The sequence below is a fragment of the Tamandua tetradactyla genome, chromosome 20 (genome assembly GCF_023851605.1).
Source record: "Tamandua tetradactyla isolate mTamTet1 chromosome 20, mTamTet1.pri, whole genome shotgun sequence".
NCBI classification, from domain to species: domain Eukaryota; kingdom Metazoa; phylum Chordata; class Mammalia; order Pilosa; family Myrmecophagidae; genus Tamandua; species Tamandua tetradactyla.
Genome location: NC_135346.1, coordinates 14,377,341 through 14,395,767, shown reverse-complemented (window position 1 = coordinate 14,395,767; position 18,427 = coordinate 14,377,341). Strand labels below are relative to the sequence as shown.

The 18,427-nt window shown below is 42.4% G+C and overlaps 1 long non-coding RNA gene across 2 annotated transcripts in view; it reads right to left on the bottom strand.

Moving 5' to 3' along the window:
- LOC143664979 (uncharacterized) overlaps nucleotides 1-18,427 on the bottom strand; it is a 420,148-nt gene that overhangs the window by 208,365 nt on the left and 193,356 nt on the right. Inside the window, exon 1 of one of the 2 annotated variants that reach the window (XR_013166695.1) lies at nucleotides 17,520-17,585. The exons of the other annotated variant lie outside the window; for it this stretch is intronic. This is a non-coding gene — a long non-coding RNA (uncharacterized LOC143664979). Of the gene's footprint in view, nucleotides 1-17,519; nucleotides 17,586-18,427 lie in introns of those variants that run through there. 2 annotated transcript variants of the gene reach the window in all.

Genomic DNA, 18,427 nt, shown 5'->3' with positions numbered 1-18,427 from the left:
TCAGAAAGGAAGACAACATGCCCCACCAAAAACCAGAGCACAGGCTATGCTTAGGGAATGGGGGCTTTCTCCTACAACACTGTAGCCACTGGCCTGCAATGGCTCCTTTAACTCAATGGTAGGCAATCCCCATGCCCCAGCTTGGCAGTCAAGGCCACCCACCCCCTGACCTGAGTATAAAGTTTAAGTTTCTATGGGTGAACCACTGGGGAGGTAGGGCTGGATTTGCAGGAAGTGACCAAACCATGTGGCTGGAGAATGCAATTTGCATTTCTGCTCCCTGAACCTTTGCTCCTGCCAGTTCCCCTACCAAGAATGCCTACTGCACTCCACTTGTCTGAGCCCCTCCCTTTCCACAAGATCTAGCTTTAAGGTTCTCACTGCCTCCCTGAAGCCCAGTCCTCCAGGATTGCTCTCATGCTCTCTATACAGGGTTTGGGGGCTCATGGGGCACTGGTTGTCCTCTGAGGCCTCAGATCCCCCAGTCTACATGGGGAGGGAGGCACAGAAAGACAGAAGGCCATCGCGACTCCATCACGCCAAGTTCCATTCTGAAGAGGAGGCCCTCTCTAACTACTCCAGTGCCACAGGAGGGACGAGCGCCCCATTACTAGATGCACAGTTTGGGGGACCCCTTGCTGTGGATACTGCAGGGTACTACAAGGAGGTGAGGTGAATGACCTAGTCCCTTCTGGCCCTGGAGGCCTGTGACTGCCCCATGAATCAGCACCTCTCCAGTTAGCCATCCTTTCAAGTGTGTTTCCTCATCCAAGTTTTCTGAGTAATATATTTTGTTCTGCTTTATCACAAAACAATAATGAAAACCATTTGGTGTCAGCTAGAATCTTGGATAAGAGCCAGTGTGGGGTCTAAAGAGGCAAAGGGACTGCAGCCAGCAATGACCCAGTGCCTCATCCCTGCCAGGCAGGCACCACGCTAGAAACTCATGCACACCTTTGCACAGAGTCTAAGAACAACGGCTTGGGAATGAAACAGACCTGGATTTGAATCTCAGCTTCACTGATTAGTGGTCTTGTGACCCGGGGCAAGCTACTTAATTCTCTAAACCTTAACTTCCTTATGGCAAAGTGACAATAATACTAATAGCGAGCTGAAGGGGCTGTCACGATGTCTGACTTACAGGAGCCAAGCAGTGATTCTCAAAGTGTGGCCTCTGGACCAGCTGTATTAACGTCTCCTGGGAACTTGTCAGAAGTGCAAATCCCGAGGCCCTACCCTAGACGTCCTGAAAGGAAGCCCTGGAGTGGGCTGCCGCAGTCTCTGGCTCACGGGCCCTCCAGGGAATTCTGATGCATGCTCAGGTTTGAGAACCCCTGAGCTCTGCGTGGAAGCTGTTTAAGAACACGCACATGGCAAGCAAGCAGTAGTCACTACTTTAGGATGACCCCTTTCCCTCTCTGCCTTCAAAAGGTGTCATGGTTCTCCCCTTACCAGATCTGCAGACTCAAAGAAGTTAAGCCACTTCTCCAAAGTCACACAGCTAGAACCCAGACACACTGACACTAGAGGCAACAGCCTTCCCACCAGGCCCTACTCTCTTTAAAGCCCCAAATCCTAAAGCAGAACATACTGACTGACAGCTGTACACACTTTATGTAAACTTCCAAGGGAAGCAAAGAGAATAGAAATAATCTGCAAACAATATGACAATGAAGAGCCTCTAGAGCCAGAGAAGACTCCATTCCTTAGGAGTGGAGGGCCCGGAGTACACATGCAGAGGGTCCTCTGGAATAATACAGCTGCTGGGTCCTCTCGGGGACACCCTGGAAGCTCAACAGCACCAAAGGAGGTATTTCAGCTAGGCAGATAAAAGCATCAATTTCTTTAACTGCTTTTTGAATATGAAATGGAAAATGATTATCAGACAGACAAGAAATTTTGAGACTTTCTCTCTGGGACTCGGTTTGTCCATCTGCAGATAGGGTAAGCAGGGACCACCCAATGGACTCTGCAGTTTCCTGAAGAAACGCTATCTTCCTTTTCCCATCTGCAATGTAGGCTGAGGCCTCCCCCTCCCTACACAGGACGGGGTCTCTGGCCCATACTCCTCAGAGGGTGCTTCCCCCCAACGCTCCCCAATGAGTCTGGGTGTGGAGAGATATTCCTGGAACACAGACGTGCTGGGCACCTACTCTATGCAGAGTATGGTCACAGCTTCAGCAAAAACACAAAGGAGCCTGAGCCCCAGGCTGGCAGGCAGAAAGGTGACTTGGTAGAGAGAAGAAAATGATGATAGCGAGGAAATCGTTTTGCAGAAACCTCACCAAAGCCACTTTCACTTCTAGGCTCCGCTTCCAAGTCTCACCACATCACACTGAAATTAAAGACCCCTCTGGGCTCCTTTTTGTGCTTCCAGGAGACAGTTCAAACTAAATTGAATCTGCCTGAGCCCACAGCACAATGCCTGGCAAGCACTAGGCTCCCAATAAATGCTTTTGTAACAAATGCACACTAAGCAACATTCTCAGTGTACTGCCCCCTTGCCAACCAAAAACCTTCAAGAGGAGAGGTGCTGCTGCTTTTTGCTGCCTTCATCAGAGCTCATTAAGCTCCTCCACCCACCAGACAGACTATCCTAGAGCTTGCAATTCCACCATGACCTATTCCTCTTAGCTTGCCTTCATTCACTACACTCCATCTACACTGGAGTTCTTTAACAGAGATGCCAAGCTCTGTCCCACCACAGGTCTTTGCATATGTTGTTCCCTCTCCTGGAATGCTCCTCCCTATTTTGCACTTGGCAGACTCCTTCTCAGTCTTCAGGCCTCAGCTCAAAAGTCACCTCCCTGGAGAGTCTGCCTTATGATGAGGTCCCTCCTATCAGTCTCCACCCCCTGTTGGTATCTTCAATGGCACTCCCCACAACCTACAGTTACCTTTCTGGCTCTCTACCTGGCTTATGTCTGAGCACACTCCCCACTCCAATGTCAGCCTCCTCCAGGCAGGGGCCATGTTTACTCTGTATTGCCAGTGCCCGGTACACTGTCGGTACAAAATGAATATTTGGGGGTGCAGGGATAGCTCAGCGGTAGAATTCTCGCCTGCCATACGGGAGACCCAGGTTTGATCCCAGCCCATGCACTTCCCAAAACAAATAAGCAAGCAAACAAAGAGAGAAAAACAAAACAAAAACTCAACAAATGGTGCTGCAATAACAGGATACTCACATAGAAAAAGGATGAAATGTGATCCACGCCGTACAGTGTACAAAAATAAATAAATATATGTAGAATGAATGAATGACTCTGCAAACAAGAATGAGTTCACAGAGAGAGGAAAAATCAATAATAATAACAATAATCGGAAATGAACAAGGAGAACAACAACATCCCTGGTTGGTGAGAGGGGTAGACGCAGGGCGGCCCCGGGCCTCCCTCACTGAGACAGGTTGGGGGGCAAACAAGCTGATACGGCAGCCCTGGCCCTGGCAAGCTTGCCAGGAGACTGAGTGTGACATTCGGGCCTGCCTGTCAGCTGCCGGAACCAGTGTACTGCAAACAGCCAGCGGGCTACAGCCTCCAAATGGGGAAGGCCACACGTCACAGGGAATGTGGGGTCTAAGTCCTAAGGGAGGAGAACGTCCCCTCCCTGGCCTGTGCTACCTGCCTGGGTCAGTTGTGGTGAAAAAGACAGTGGTGGGTAGGGGGCAGGAAAGGGCACCCAGGAGAGGGCAGCCGTGTCTGCACCTTGCCGGCCCCACCAAACAAGCCCTGCAGGAGCTAGGTCCCACTGGGTGCTCCCTGCTAGTGACAGCTCAGTCCCTGGGTGGGGGCACCTTCATCAGGCCCTGCCCCCTGGTAGATCCGGGTCGGTGGCTCCAGCCATGAGCTTCCCTAGGCAGCTGCGTGCCAGACCCGGCCAGACTATCACAGTCACATTTGCCTTTCATGGGCGTCTGAGCTTCTCCCTTCCAGCCTTATATTTGAAACAAGCCATGATGGATGTTCATGATAATACGGAGACTAACAGCTGGTCATCATTTATTTATACAAAGAACTTCACAAGGGGAGAAATGCCTCCATACCCTATCTCCAACTAAAAGCCGTTCAGTTACCAGGCCGGGGCCTGCCCAGTGTGGCCTCCCCTCGCCCACCATCCTCTGAGGCCCTCAGATCCCAGCTGGGGAGAGGATGAGGACACTGCTTCTCGCATCACAGCCTCACCCTTCCGTGGATGTGGAGGTGGCCTTAGGCCAGAGTATTCAGGCAGCAGCAGCCAGCGAGGCCCTTGAGTAGGATGTAAATAGCGCTCAGTTCTTCAAAGGCCGGAGCAAGCCACGCTGTGAGGTCTGAGTGGCATGCCAGGGGCTTGCATTTCAAGCCTTATTCATCTTCCTGATAACTTCCATAAAGGGCCAAGACCACCTTCCTTGGTATGCTGAGCTGCCAAAAGCACACCCGCAGGATTTTCACAAGAAACTGGCATTTTCTGAGCTCCTACTATATGTGCTACTTTGTCCCAACCACTCTGGGGTAGGGAGAAAGAGCACAAAACATATTCAGTGTTTTAGGGGTTGGTAACCCCTGCCTCTTTCTAGCTGAGAGACTTAGGGGAAATGACAAACTCTCTGAGCCTAGGTTTATTCATCTGTACCATGGCGATAATAATAGTAACAATGGGGTTACTGTGAAGATGAAATGAAATAGTACTTGAAAGCACCGAGCATAGCGACTGGCTGAGAGTAAACACTCAAGAAACATCAGCTGCGGTTTTTACTGGGAGAGGAAGCTCTTTGGAGAAGACAAGTTCTGAAGTCCTGGAAGAAGCGGGGGGTGTCGCTGGCGGATGCAGCCGCACTCCCCAGCCTGCTGCCTGCCTTACAGAATACTGACATCAGTCCAAGGTGCCTCTCGCTCTGGAGTCAGAAAAGAGGAAAGGACCAGATGCTATCCCCCCAAGGACAGCTAGAAAAATCAATCCCTCTCCCTCAAGCTATTCAGTCTTCCAGGCAAAAGGAGTCAAAATCTCACAGGAAATTAGCCCCATGGAAAAAGGTTGCCCAGAAGCCTAGGGCGTAAGATCAGACTGTCATTGGTCTTGGGTGACCCTCTCCTCCAGGGGAACCGAGTTACATTGAGGGGTCAGGGTGCAGGGATGAGGGGTGTGCAGGGAAACATGCTTCCTGGCAACATTTCCCAATGCCTTACTGATAGGTTGAAAGGAGGCGCTTGGAGGAGATGAGCACCAGCCTTGCACCCAGAGAACGGACTATCACTGGATTCTGCCTCACATCCAAGTCCCTTCCCTCCCTAGCCAGACCCTAAGTCAGAGTGTAAAAGGCAACATCTGTATTTGTGTGGGATTCTACAAAGGGCTTTCTGGCCCTTTGTCTCAGGGTACCCTCACAGCCACCCTGTGAGTATACAGAGTTGGCATGAGTATCATCTTCAGTTTTCAGATGATAAAATGAAATTCAGAGAAGTTAAGCAATCTGCCCAAAGTCACACAGCAAGGCAGTCTTCCAAAGCATCTAATGCTCACTGTCTTCCCCAACTGACTCTCTCCCTGCCTGTCCCAGCTGCCAAAAATCAGGGATATTTAGCAAAGTAAATACTACAATGCCCGCCCGCGCACACACACACACACACACAAATACACACATACCCTTCAACCAATCATGAGACTCCATGGCAGCAAGTGATATATTGCATATAGCAACCTCCCAGGCATTCTCAAGGTGGCAAGAGAGCTCCAGGATGGAGTCAACACGTTCTCAAGAGGATAGCAACTTAAGATTCTGTCAAGAGGGAATGGTAAAATGAACTGTCGCATGCCTAAACTATGGAATGTCACTAGCCACAAAAAGGACTGTGGTCAGTCTTAATGTACTGACATGGAAAGAGCACCAGGACACTGCTGACTGAAAACCACAAGTTGCTAAATGGGCATGCTATATGATTCCATGGACATTAAAAAAGTAATGAATACAAAAACTCACAAAACCACATACTGTCTACAGATTCATAAACACATGGAAATACACACACACAAAAAAACATCTAGTAAGACCCGCAATCTAGCAGCTTATTTATTGGTGCCCTAGGAGGCTGACCTATGTGGACTTGCCTTCAAGCCAATGTGGACAAGAGCGGGATATCAAAAGAAGGGAAGAGAACGAGGCTAGAAAATTTATTCTCCCAGTCCCTTCCCTATGGAAACTAACTACATTCCTCAACTAAAGGTCACAGCTCCTTTCAATGCATCCAAAATCTCTTCCAGGTCTGATTCCTTGGGGCCAAAGGTGAGAAAGGCTGCCAACCACTACAAGACTCATGCTGCAGCTCTATGCTTTGTGATTCTTCTGTCCACAACTTTACATACAGTCCCTATACTAAAATCTCCTCAAAATTATCCTAGTTAAAATGTGTCATCTCCTATTAAGATCTTGGCTTTTACAAAATTCAAACCGATAACAGCAGTTAACTGGGGCAGAAAGTGAGAGAAAAGAGTGGCAAATAACAGAATCTGAGGCTGAGCTATCTACCGTAACTTCAGTCTAATCAGTAATTACATGCTTATGTGTTCACTTTTTTTCCCTGTCTAAATCTTATAAATAAGGATACTAGCATATCTATGTACATAGCTCTGGGGATAGGATTGTGGGTGAGTTTCTTTTTGGATTTCATATGCAGTATATATCTTTACTGCTATTTTCTTTGTTGTTCTACACTGAGCATATTTTTTTTTATTAGAGAAGTTGTGAGTTTACTGAACAACCATGCATAAAATACAGGATTCCTATATACTTTCTGTGCCCGTTTGAAAGGATTTATGTACCTAGAAAAGCCATGGCCTAATCCAATCTTGGGGAGGCAGACGTTTCTTTTAAACCCTATTCAGTACTGTATGTTGGAAACTTGATTAATTTATCTCCATGGAGACATGACTTACCCAATTGTGTATTCTTACCTTTTAAGCCTCGATTCCCTATTTCCTACCTCCTTCCCATTCCTTGGTAACCTATATTCTAGATTCTCACTCTGTGACTTTGCATATTCTTTCATTAGAGGGAGATGTGACTATACGCATTCCAGGTGAGTCTTGATTAGTTTACTGAAATACTTTAAAAGAGGAAACATTTTGGAAAGAACCATGAGAGCCCACACAGCCAGAGAACTTTGGAGATGAAGAAGGAAAATGCCCCCAGAAGAGCTTCATGAAACAAGCCTGGAGAGAAAGCTAGCAGACATCACCATGTTCACCAAGTGCCTTTCCAGTTGAGATAGAAAACCCTGAGCTTCATCTGTCTTTCCTGAGTGAAGGTAACCTCTTGGTGCCTTATTTGGACATTTTTATAGACTTTTTTTTAACGTCCTTAATTTATGGACATTTCCACAGCCTTAGAACTATAAACTTGCAATTAATAAAATCCCCCCCCCTTTTTTTTATTTTCTCCCATTGAGTAGGTTGTTTTCTCACTTTCATGACAAAGTCCTTTAATGCACAAAAGTTTTTAATTTTGAGGAGGTCCATTTACCTATTCATTTCTTTTGTGCTATAGGTATAAAGCCTAAGAAACCATTGCTATTTGTAAGATCTCAAAAATGCTTACCTATGTTTCTTCCAGGAGTTTCATAGTCCTGGTTATTATATTTAGGTCTCTGATTCATTGTGAGTTAATTTTTTTTTATTAATTAAAAAAAAATTAACTAACACAACATTTAGAAATCATTCCATTCTACATATGCAATCAGTAATTCTTAATATCATCACATAGATGTATGATCATCATTTCTTAGTATATTTGCATCAATTTAGAAAAAGAAATAGCAAGACAACAGAAAAAGAAATAAAATGATAATATAGAGAAAAAATAAAAATAAAAAATACAAAAAATACATATAAAAAACAGAACAAACAAAAAAAAACTATAGCTCAGATGCAGCTTCATTCAGTGTTTTAACATAATTACATTGCAATTAGGTAGTATTGTGCTGTCCATTTTTGAGTTTTTGTATCTAGTCCTGTTGCACAGTCTGTATCCCTTCAGCTCCAATTACCCATTATCTTAATTAATAAAATCCCCCTTTAAAAGCTGTTCTGTTTCTGGTATATTGTATTCCAGTAGCTAGAAACTAGAATACTGTCTTATCATTAACTTTGCATTGGTGTGGTATACTTGTTTCAAGTGAAGAAGGCACATTTCTATAATTTTACTACTAACTATAGTCCATGGCTTAACTTAGGGTTCACCATTTGTGTTGTGCAGTTCCACAGATTTTTTTTTTATTAATTAAAGAAAAAAAAGAAATTAACACAACATTTAGAAATCATTCCATTTCCACAGATTTTTTTAAGATTTTATTCTAGTAATATTTATACAACTAAAATTTCCACGTTTTAATCACATTCAAATATATAATTCAGTGCTGTCAGATATGTTCCCAACATTATGCTACCAATACCACCATCCTTTACCAAAATTTTTCCATCATCCCAAACAGAAACTCTGAACTTTTTAAGCCTACCTCATTCCCATTCCTTGGTAATCTATATTCTAGATTCTCACTCTATAACATTTCATATTCTAATTACTTCGTATTAGTGAGATTATACAATATTTGTCTTTTATTTCACTCAACATGATATCTTCAAGGTTCATCCATGTTTTACAAGTATTAGAATTTCATTCCTTTTTATGGCTGAATAATATTCCATTGTGTGTATACACAGTATTTTGTTTATTCACTCATCGGATTATGGACACTTGGGTTGCATCCATCTTTTTGGCAAGTATGAATAATGCTGCTGTGAATATTGGTGCTCAAACAATTGTTCAAGGTCCAGCTTTCAACTGCTCCTTGTAGAGGGATTGCTGGATCATATGGTAAGTCTATATTTACTTTTCTGAGGTATGGCAAAACTGCCTTTCACAGCAGCTGCTCCATTTTATACCCCCACCAGCAATGAATGAGTGTTCCTGCTTCTTCACATACTCCCCAACACTTGTTATTTTCTACTTTTTTTATAATAGCCATGCTAGTTGTATGTTCATGTTTTATTATGGAAATTTCAAACACATACAAAAGTAAAGAGAACAACATGGAATTCTGGGTATCTATCACCCAGTTTCGACAACCCTCAAGTCATGACCAATCTTGCTTCCTCTATGGCTCCATCCACACTCCACCCCATACTGTTTTAAAGCAAATGCAAGATATCAAAGCAATTACAAATGCTTTAAATTCACAAAGAAACCACATTTCTATATTGTATGGCTAGGTAAAAATAATGGAATTCTTAAGCTAGAACTCTGGAGAGTTAGGAGACCTTTCTCTTGTCTTTAGTTGGTGCTCAGGTCAAGTCTTTGTCCCTTGAATTTGCCCAGGACCTTGGCTCAGAGGCTGGCCAGTGGCTGCACCGGTCCCTTCAGAGGGCTGGTGATCTCACTAGCCATGGACTTCCTTAGCAGCCCATCCTGAATGTAAAAGGTCTTGTTTTAACACAAAGCCACAGGAATATCTCCCATTTGAGCATTAGCTTTTGTATTCTGTTTAGCCTGTTTTCTCCCTTGTTGTGGGCTTTTTTGAGTTTGTTTTTCTTTTAAGTAACATACAACTTTCTATTTATGAGGTTCATTCCAGATTGTTGCATATAGTTTTAAACTGTTCATTTTCATTTCAGTATAGTATATCCCATTATATGGATTTATACCACAATTTATTTATCCATTCTGCCCTTGATGGAAACAAAAAAGACAAGAATCCTACTTTTAAAATGGGCAAAATAAATGAACAGACACTTCTCAGAAGAGGAATTACGAATAGCTAAAAGTCACATGAAAGGATGCTCAACTTCACTGGCTATTAGGGAAATGCAAATCAAAACCATAATGAGATATCATCGATAGCCAATATAGAATGGCCATTATCAAAAAAATAAAAAAGAAAACTACAAGTGCTGGAGAGGATGTGGAAAAAGAGGCACACTTATCCACTGTTGGTGGGAATGTAAAATGGTACAACTCTGGAAGGCAATTCGGCAGTTCCTCAGGAAGGTAAGTATAAAACATTATCCAGCAATCCCACTACTAGGTATATATTCAGAGGAACTGAAGACAAAGACACAAATGGACATTTGCACATCGAGGTTTATAGCAGCATTATTTACGATTGCCAAGAGATGGAAAAGCCCAAATGTCCATCAATGGAGGAGTAGCTAAACAAGCTGTGATATATACAAATGACGGAATATTATGCAGCTGTAAGACAGAATAAAGTTATGATATATGTAACAACATGGATGAACCTTGAGGACATTATGCTGAGTGAGATTAGCCAGAAACGAAAGGACAAATACTGTAAGGTCTCACTAATATGAATTAACATTAATGAGTGAACTTTAAGAGTTGAAATTAAGAACACAGGTTATCAGGAGATAGAGAGGGTAGAGATTAGGCATTTGGTGCTGAAGTGATACAGATTGTGCAATAGGACTGATTATAAAAATTCAGAAATGGATAGTATAATACCTGATTGTAGCACAATAATATAAGTACACTGAATGAAGCTGAATGTGAGTATGACTGAGGAAGAAGGGCAGGGGGCACATATGACCCCAGAAGGAAAGACAAGATTAAGACTGAAATGGTATAACTTAGGAATACCTAGAGTGGACAATGATGGTGATAAAATGTACAAATAAAAAAACATTTTTGCATGAGGGAGAACAAATGAATGTCAACATTGCAAGGTATTAAAAATGGATGGTGTACAGGAAAAGGTACAATTAATGCAAGTTAGGGTCTATAGTCAACAGTAACATTGTAATATGTTTCCATTGAATGTAATAAAAGCATTATGTCAAAACTAAATGTCAACAGGCATGGGAGGGGGTATGGATTCTTTATGGAATAGAAAGAAATGTCTTCACACAGATTATGGTGGCAGAGGCACGTCTATTTACTTATGTTGGATTGTATGATATGAATAAACTTTAAAAATGAACAGAGAGAAACAAGTGCTAGAGAAAATGCTGAGAAAGATTCATTGTTGGTAGGGAAATGAGGGGTGCAGCCCCTCGGAGAGCAGCATGGTGGTTCCACAGGAGGCTGGGGGGGTAGGGTTGCCATATGATCATACGACCCAGTTACTCAGTATATACCTGGAGGAACTGAGTGTGGGAACAGGAATGGACATTTGCACACTGGTGTTTATGGTGTCAATGGATGGAGGTGGTCTAAGGGTACAAGGACTGAGAGAAGGAAGGGGGAACTATGGTAAAGACATAAATGGACTGCTACATAGCCACAAGAAGGAATGACGTTGTGAGGCAGTCAACTAGATGAATGAACCTTAAGGACTGTATGTTGAATGAAATGTCAGAAGCAAAAAAACAAATTATTATCATGTCTCACTAGTACGGACTAACTAAAATACAAAAAATCAGTGAACTGAAGTCAAGAGCATGGGTTATCATATTGGGGCCTACTGCAAAGGGTCCTAGATCGTAAGCTCTTACAGCAGTCACATCTATTCAGGAATATTAACTTATTTCTAAATTCTGAGTCACTGCACTGTTCGTATATAACTTGTTCATTCCCAGAAATTTCGAGAATTTATGTGATACCCAAGACTCAGAGTTAGAGCTCTGAAGTTATGAAAGCCAGCAGCACCCCATACAGAAACTGTATGAAAAGTTGAAAAAGGGATCAAACTTCGACTAGAGATATGAATGAAGCTGATCTGGATAGGACTAAGGTAAATCAGAATACAGGATAAAGGATGACATCATCCATATTTTAAAACTTCAACTTCTGTGTGAGACCAAAGGAGGAGATGTTTACCTGATGCAGAATTTATATTTTGGGTAGTGCATTTCCTAATTTTACTTGTATGGTCGATTTATTTGAACACCGTAAGTACATGAAATTTTGAATAGGGCATAAGATCTTCCTGGTTTGCCCAGGTCAGCGTGATGCCCCGATATATACCAGAGCAATTTGGGCAGTGAATAAAGAAGTATTTGCAAAGTACCCTTGGGAGCATGGGGAGAAAGGAGGAAACATTCAACTTCCCCATCTGGAGAATTTCTGATTTTCTTACAAGCAGTGGGGACAACCAAATCAATAGGCTGAGCCCTCGATATTGGGGTTTATCCCTATGAAATTTATTCCTGCAAAGGATAGGCTAAACCTATTTATATTACTCCTAAGAGTCACTCCCTGAGAGCCTCTTTTGTTGCTCAGATGTGGCCCCTCTCTCTAAGCCAACCTGGCAGATGAACTCAGGGCCATTCCACCTATGTGGGACAGGACTTCCATGGATGTAACTCTCTCAGGCAATGAGGAACAGAACTCCCAGGATGAGCCAGGACCCAGCGTCATGGATTGAGAAAGGCCTCTTGATCAAAAAAAAGGGAGAAGAGAGGAATGAGACAAAATAAAGTTTCAGTGGCTGAAGGACTTCAAACAGAGCTGAGAGTTTCTTATCCTGGAAGTTGTTCTTATGTATTATACAGATATTCCTTCTTAGTTTATGGTGTATTGGAGTGGCTGGAGGGAAATACCTGAAACAGTTGAGCTGTGTTCCAGTAGCCTTGATTCTCAAAGACCACTGTATAATGATATAGCTTTTACAATGTAACTGTGTGATTGTGAAAACCTCGAGTCTGATGCTCCTTTTATCCAGGGTATGGACAGATGAGTAAAAAAAAATGGATTAAAAAAAAAAACAAATAATAGGGGGATACAGGGTAAAATAAATCAGGTAGATTGAAATACTAGTGGTCAATGAGAGGAGGGCTAAGGGATATGGGGTGTATGAGTTTTTTCTTTTTCTAGAGTGATGCAAATGTTCTAAAAATGATAATGGTGATAAATACACAACTATGTGAAGATATTGTGAGCCACTGATTGTACACCATGAATGAACTGTATGTTTGTGAAAATTTGTCAATAAAAATTTTTTTTTTAAGTTTGTAGAACTGGGTATAGGTGGGGGTGTGTTAGAGTTCTCTGTATGGATTTTGTATCATTTTTGCAGCTGTCCTACAATTTTATATTTTTAGATAAACTTTTAATTTTGAACAAGCAGGGCTTTTCTCACCTGTAAAGTGAAAAGAGAAGACAGCTCAGACTGAAATGATCTCCCTCAAGGGAAAAATGTAAAATTATAGAGTTAGGTTTGTTCTTGTTGTTGTTGTTTTATCTTTTAAAAAAAAATTACCAAGTATTTAAAATATGCCAGCGACTGGAAAAGAAGATGAGAGCAGAGGTCCATGAACTATAAGGAATATTAGAAAATTCCAGCATTAAAACTGAAATGGCTTCCACAAGAGAAGTTGTTTTAGGAGGAGCAGTTCCCTTTACACAGGGAGAGGTTTACCTCCTGGCTTGTATGAAAATATTTCTAAAACCTTCCACCAGGGGGGCATTGCTCCCACCAACAATAATAAATGAAAAAATGATTAATACTCTTAGTGGTTTTATCAGCACCAAATATGTTAATCTAAGTACTTTTTAAAAAGCATATGCTGAAATGGAAGTTTCCTTTGAAAACCAATGTTTTCACTGTTTAAATAGCAATAAGTCTAGAAATAATGGAGGCCTCCTAACTCTGAATCATCCTCATATCTTAAGAAGAAGTAGATGAAGAATGCAGCCCAACCACAAAAAGGAATGCACAAATAAGTAAACAACAACAACAAAAAACATGTCTTAGCATTACCAGGAATGAAACAGTAGACTATGAATTCCAAATTTAGCACCAAATTCCAGCAGAGCTCCAACCACTAGGACAATTCTATGAATGTAGAGTGCAAGGGAGAAGAACCTTAAGAAATTTCATGAAAAAGAGAAGGGAGTGGAAGATACAGATGAAATAGACAGAATCACCTCAGAAAGAAAAAGTCCAACACTAAATGCCAAACAAACACAGGTCAGAAACTTGGTGGTTTGCTGCACTAGCCGCAGGAAAGTATTTGAAAGTGAGTTGGAGGAGAGGTAGCAGTATCAGAGAAGCATGGCTTCTGGGAGAGAAGGAAACAAATACACAAAAGGTATTGCTCTTTAGCGATGCGGCAGGGAAGGAAAAGAATAAGGAGAGAAAAATGAAGTACTCTGCTGAATAAAAAAGAACCAAAACACCCCAAGCTGTCTCCGTCCGCCTACAACCACCATCCATTCAACAAACTATATTTTACTACATTAAAAGAGGGAACTCTTGAAATAGGAACCTTCCCATAAAACACCAAGGAATAGAAAAAAAATCTGACCAATTCCATACTCACCCACTACAAGAAGAAAAGAGAAAATCTGAATTGAAACACTTCAGCTAATAAAAATGCTCCCCTGAAAAATCAACCACAAAGCAGCAGAAAACAGTAAAATGACATTCCAAATGGAATTAAATATTATCAAACAAGCATTTGCAATTAAAAAGCAACAACACTAGGCGGGCCGCGGTGGCTCAGCGGGCAAGAGTGCTTGCCTGCCGTGCCGGAGGACCCCGGTTCGATTCCCGGCCCCAGCCCATGTAAAAAAAACAAACAAACAAACAAAATATAATAAAACAAGAAAATGTTTCCCTTTCTTCCTCCCTTCCTTCCTTCCATCCTTCCTTCCTTCTCTGTCTTTCCTTCCTTTCCTCCCTCTCTCTTAAAAAAAAAAAAAAAAAAAAAAAAGCAACAACACTAGACTCAGATTTAAAAACTAAGAACGGACAAAAAAAAAACTGGAAAAATGAAAACTCAGGAAATACACTGAAGAAACAGGCAGAAAGTATCTCAGAAATGAAGAATTATAATTTGCTGGAGAGAGACTAGACTCAAGCGAAAACTTAATAAGGGACATTAAAGACAAGTAGCAAAATATCCAAGAGAATGAAAATCAATTAAGAAAGAAGCAAAAAGGGTCAGGAGGAAAGTGGTTGAAATGGAAAATAGGGAAAGAATATCCAACATACATATGTACAACTGGGGTCTATGAAGAGGAAAAATAAAACAATGAAATTTAATTAGTGTTTAGAAATACAATCCAAGAAAACGTTCCATAAATAAATCCTAAATCAACATACTGAAAAGACCAACCATGTGTCTTGGAAAATTGATAAGCAATGATCACCTCAGGTTTATTTTACTAAAACTAAAAGACTTTAATGAGAAAGGAAATATCCTCAGGGCCTCCAGGCAAAAATATGAAACTCCTATTCAGGTAAGAAAATTAGGCTGGCATCATACCTCTGAAGAGAAACATTAAAAAAAAAAAAAAAGTGCAAAGGCAGAGCAGAATTCTCAAGACACAAGGAAAGAAAGTTAAGGCCAAGGATTTTATAGCCAGCCTTTATCTAACCAAACTTCACCCAACAAAGAGATAACTGAGGAAACTTCAGCAAAAGTACCTAAGGTGAGCACTTAGTATACTAAATTATATAACTAAGACTGAAACCGGAGTGAGTACATGGATATTAGAAGAGTATATAAGCGTTATGTGTTGTGACAAGGTAGAAAGAATTAACTTTTAAAATGGGAACAAAGTGGAGAGAGAAAAAGGACAATAGAATATGACCTCTGGTTGTTGTTTAGATAATTGGTGGGAGCCAAAAGACACCATTTAAAACTGACAAACTGGTAGTAAAAGTTTAAGGAAGTAAACGAGAGGTTAAGGGCACTAGAAAAGGCAACCACAAGATCAAAAATAAAAACCTTTCTAAATAACAGAAGAATTTTATTGTTTGAACAAGACAGCAAATAGAGAAAGAAAATCAGTAAATGTAATACACACTGTCCTAAGCCAGAATTCCAGCATCTTATTTAATGGAGAAACATTAGTGTCATTCCCATTAAAGTCAAGAACAAGGAAAGGATAGCCATTTTTTAATTATTAACACTGTATTAGCCCACGCAATTAGATAAGAGAAAACAAATACCATGAAAATTGGTTTTAAAAAAAATCAATTTTTTAAAAAAGGAAAAATTTGTAGATAACATGGTAGTATAGCTAGAAAACCTAGAGAATCAAGTGATAAAACTAACTCAGCACTTTTCAATCCTTGATCTCAGACCCCTTTACACTTCTAAATAATTATCGAGTTGGTCACGGCTGAAATGACAAGTACCACAGACTGGCCGACTTACACAACAGGAAATTATTGGCTCACAGTTTGGAACCTCTAAGTCCAAAATCGAGGTATCGGCAGGTCATGCCTTCTTTGAAGTGTAGCGCTCTGGTGGCAAGTTGCTGGCAATAAATCTCTGCCTCCACCACATGGCAATGTCTTCCTCTCTCCTCCTGGGGCTTCTGCTTGCTGTGCCTAAACCTCCTTTGTTTATAAAGACTCCAGTCACATTGGACTAATGCCCACTTTGCTTTAGTTTGGCCTCATCTTGCAGGGTCTTTGAAGATCCCAATTACAGGTGAGTTCACACTCACAGGACCAGGGATCAGGACTTGAAAATATCTTTGTGGGGACGTAATTCAGTCTACCACAAGGACCTAAAAAGCTTTCGTTCAAGGGGTTATATTTATTGATATTTAGTGGATTACAAGTTTAAAATGAGAATATTTTAATGCTCATTTTAATGTAACAATAAAACATGCATTTTTTATCATTTGAAATATTTTTAGATTTTTTAAAAATAACCACCAACAAAAGCTTCTAGCAAGAACAAAAACATTGTTTCACTTTTTACAAATTTCTTATTACACTTAATAGAGAACAGCTAGATTTTCATATCTGTTTCCACACGCAATCATTTGTGATATCAAAAATTACATAGCTTCTGGAAAACTCCATGGTACACTCAAGAGAGAACAGAATAGGACAAACACTTCAAATAGCATAATTATGAAAATGTTTTAGACCATATAAAACTCCAAGGGGCACCCAGTTCAAATATTAAGAGCCATTAAACTAAGTCAAACAATAAAATAATTCAGCCAAGTAGCAGGATATAAAACTAACAGCAAAAGCCAATACCCTTTTTCTAGGAAAATGGCCAAATACAGTAGGTCAAGTTCAGCCCTGTTTCACAGAAAAATTAGAGAAGGGACAGGAGTGTGACTGAGGTGACAATTCAAGAGTGCAATTGACCTGGGAGAGTCTTCTGCACCACATAGGACAGCCTGGCTGCAGAGGCCAAGAACTAAGAAGCAGAGAAAGGGAGCCTAGAGTGCAGGCGCGGAGCCTATGGGACTGCACGGACAGGCAGGCAGGGACTAGGAAGTCAGGCCACATTCACTGAATATGCTACCCTCATCAGCGCAGCACTGTGATCTCCAACTCATCCCACACCACACGCACCCAAACCCTGTCACCCGCTCCCTTTCCCCTGCTCCAAGCACCCCCCCACCCCACCAGACCGCAGCATGCGTACCCGCCCCACACCCCCAACCCACGTGGAGCCCAACCCACCTCTCCGGCAGCCCTTCCGAGCACTACCTCCCCCTACCTGTTCCCTGTAGGCTATCGCCTGCACATAAAAGTTGAGGGCGCCAACCTCCATACCCAGGCTACCCCCACTCCCCCACTCGTAGTGTCTCACAGCCCCAGTCCACTCACCCCTGAGCTCGGTGCATCCGCTTACGGCACTCCTACACCCGCGCATGCGCACGGGCGCCCAATCACATCCTTCAGCTCTGGCAAATTCAGTTTACGGCACTTCTAGACCCGGGCATGCGCACGGGCCCTCAAGCGCACCATTCAGCTTGGGGAAGTCCAGTTTACGGCACTCCTAGACCCATGCATGCGCATGGCATCCAGTCATACCATTCAGCTCAGGGAAATTCAGTTTACAGCACCCCTAGACCCGTGCATGCGCATGGGCCCCCAAGCGCACCATTCAGCTATGGGAAATTCAGTTTACAGCACTCCTAGACCTGTACATGCGCACGTGCCCCCAATCACACCATTCAGCTCTGGAACTGCATTTCACGGTAGTCCTAGAACGGCACATGCGCACAGGCCCTCGGCCACACTTCCGAGCTCTGAGAAAGTGCCGACCTGCATAGCCAGGTCCCCTATCTGCACCCAACAAATGAACATTTAACACCAACATGCTGCCACAGCTCTATGCATGCACACAAAGGGCCCTGTGCCCTACAACTACACCAACGCACACCAGGGTTACACTCCCCAGACCGATGCACCCGCACAGCTACATCCTCCCTGGCCACTGGGCCCCCACATTCACAAGCATCAGCCTAATATCCCCAACCTGCACCCATACCTGCCCTGAAACAAATCACCACACAATTGTGTGCTTCCCCGTGCCCTGCTCCCTGCTGCACATCCATCCTGCAAACACAAGGCCTCTGACTACTGAAAGAAATCAACTCCCAAAGTAAATCAACCAAGATATTTACATGCGACAAGGACAGCAGAAGGTCACTAAGCATATCACGATGCAGACAGATTGACCAAATTAAAACACCAGAGGAGACACAGACGTTGGAACACTAATGACAGAT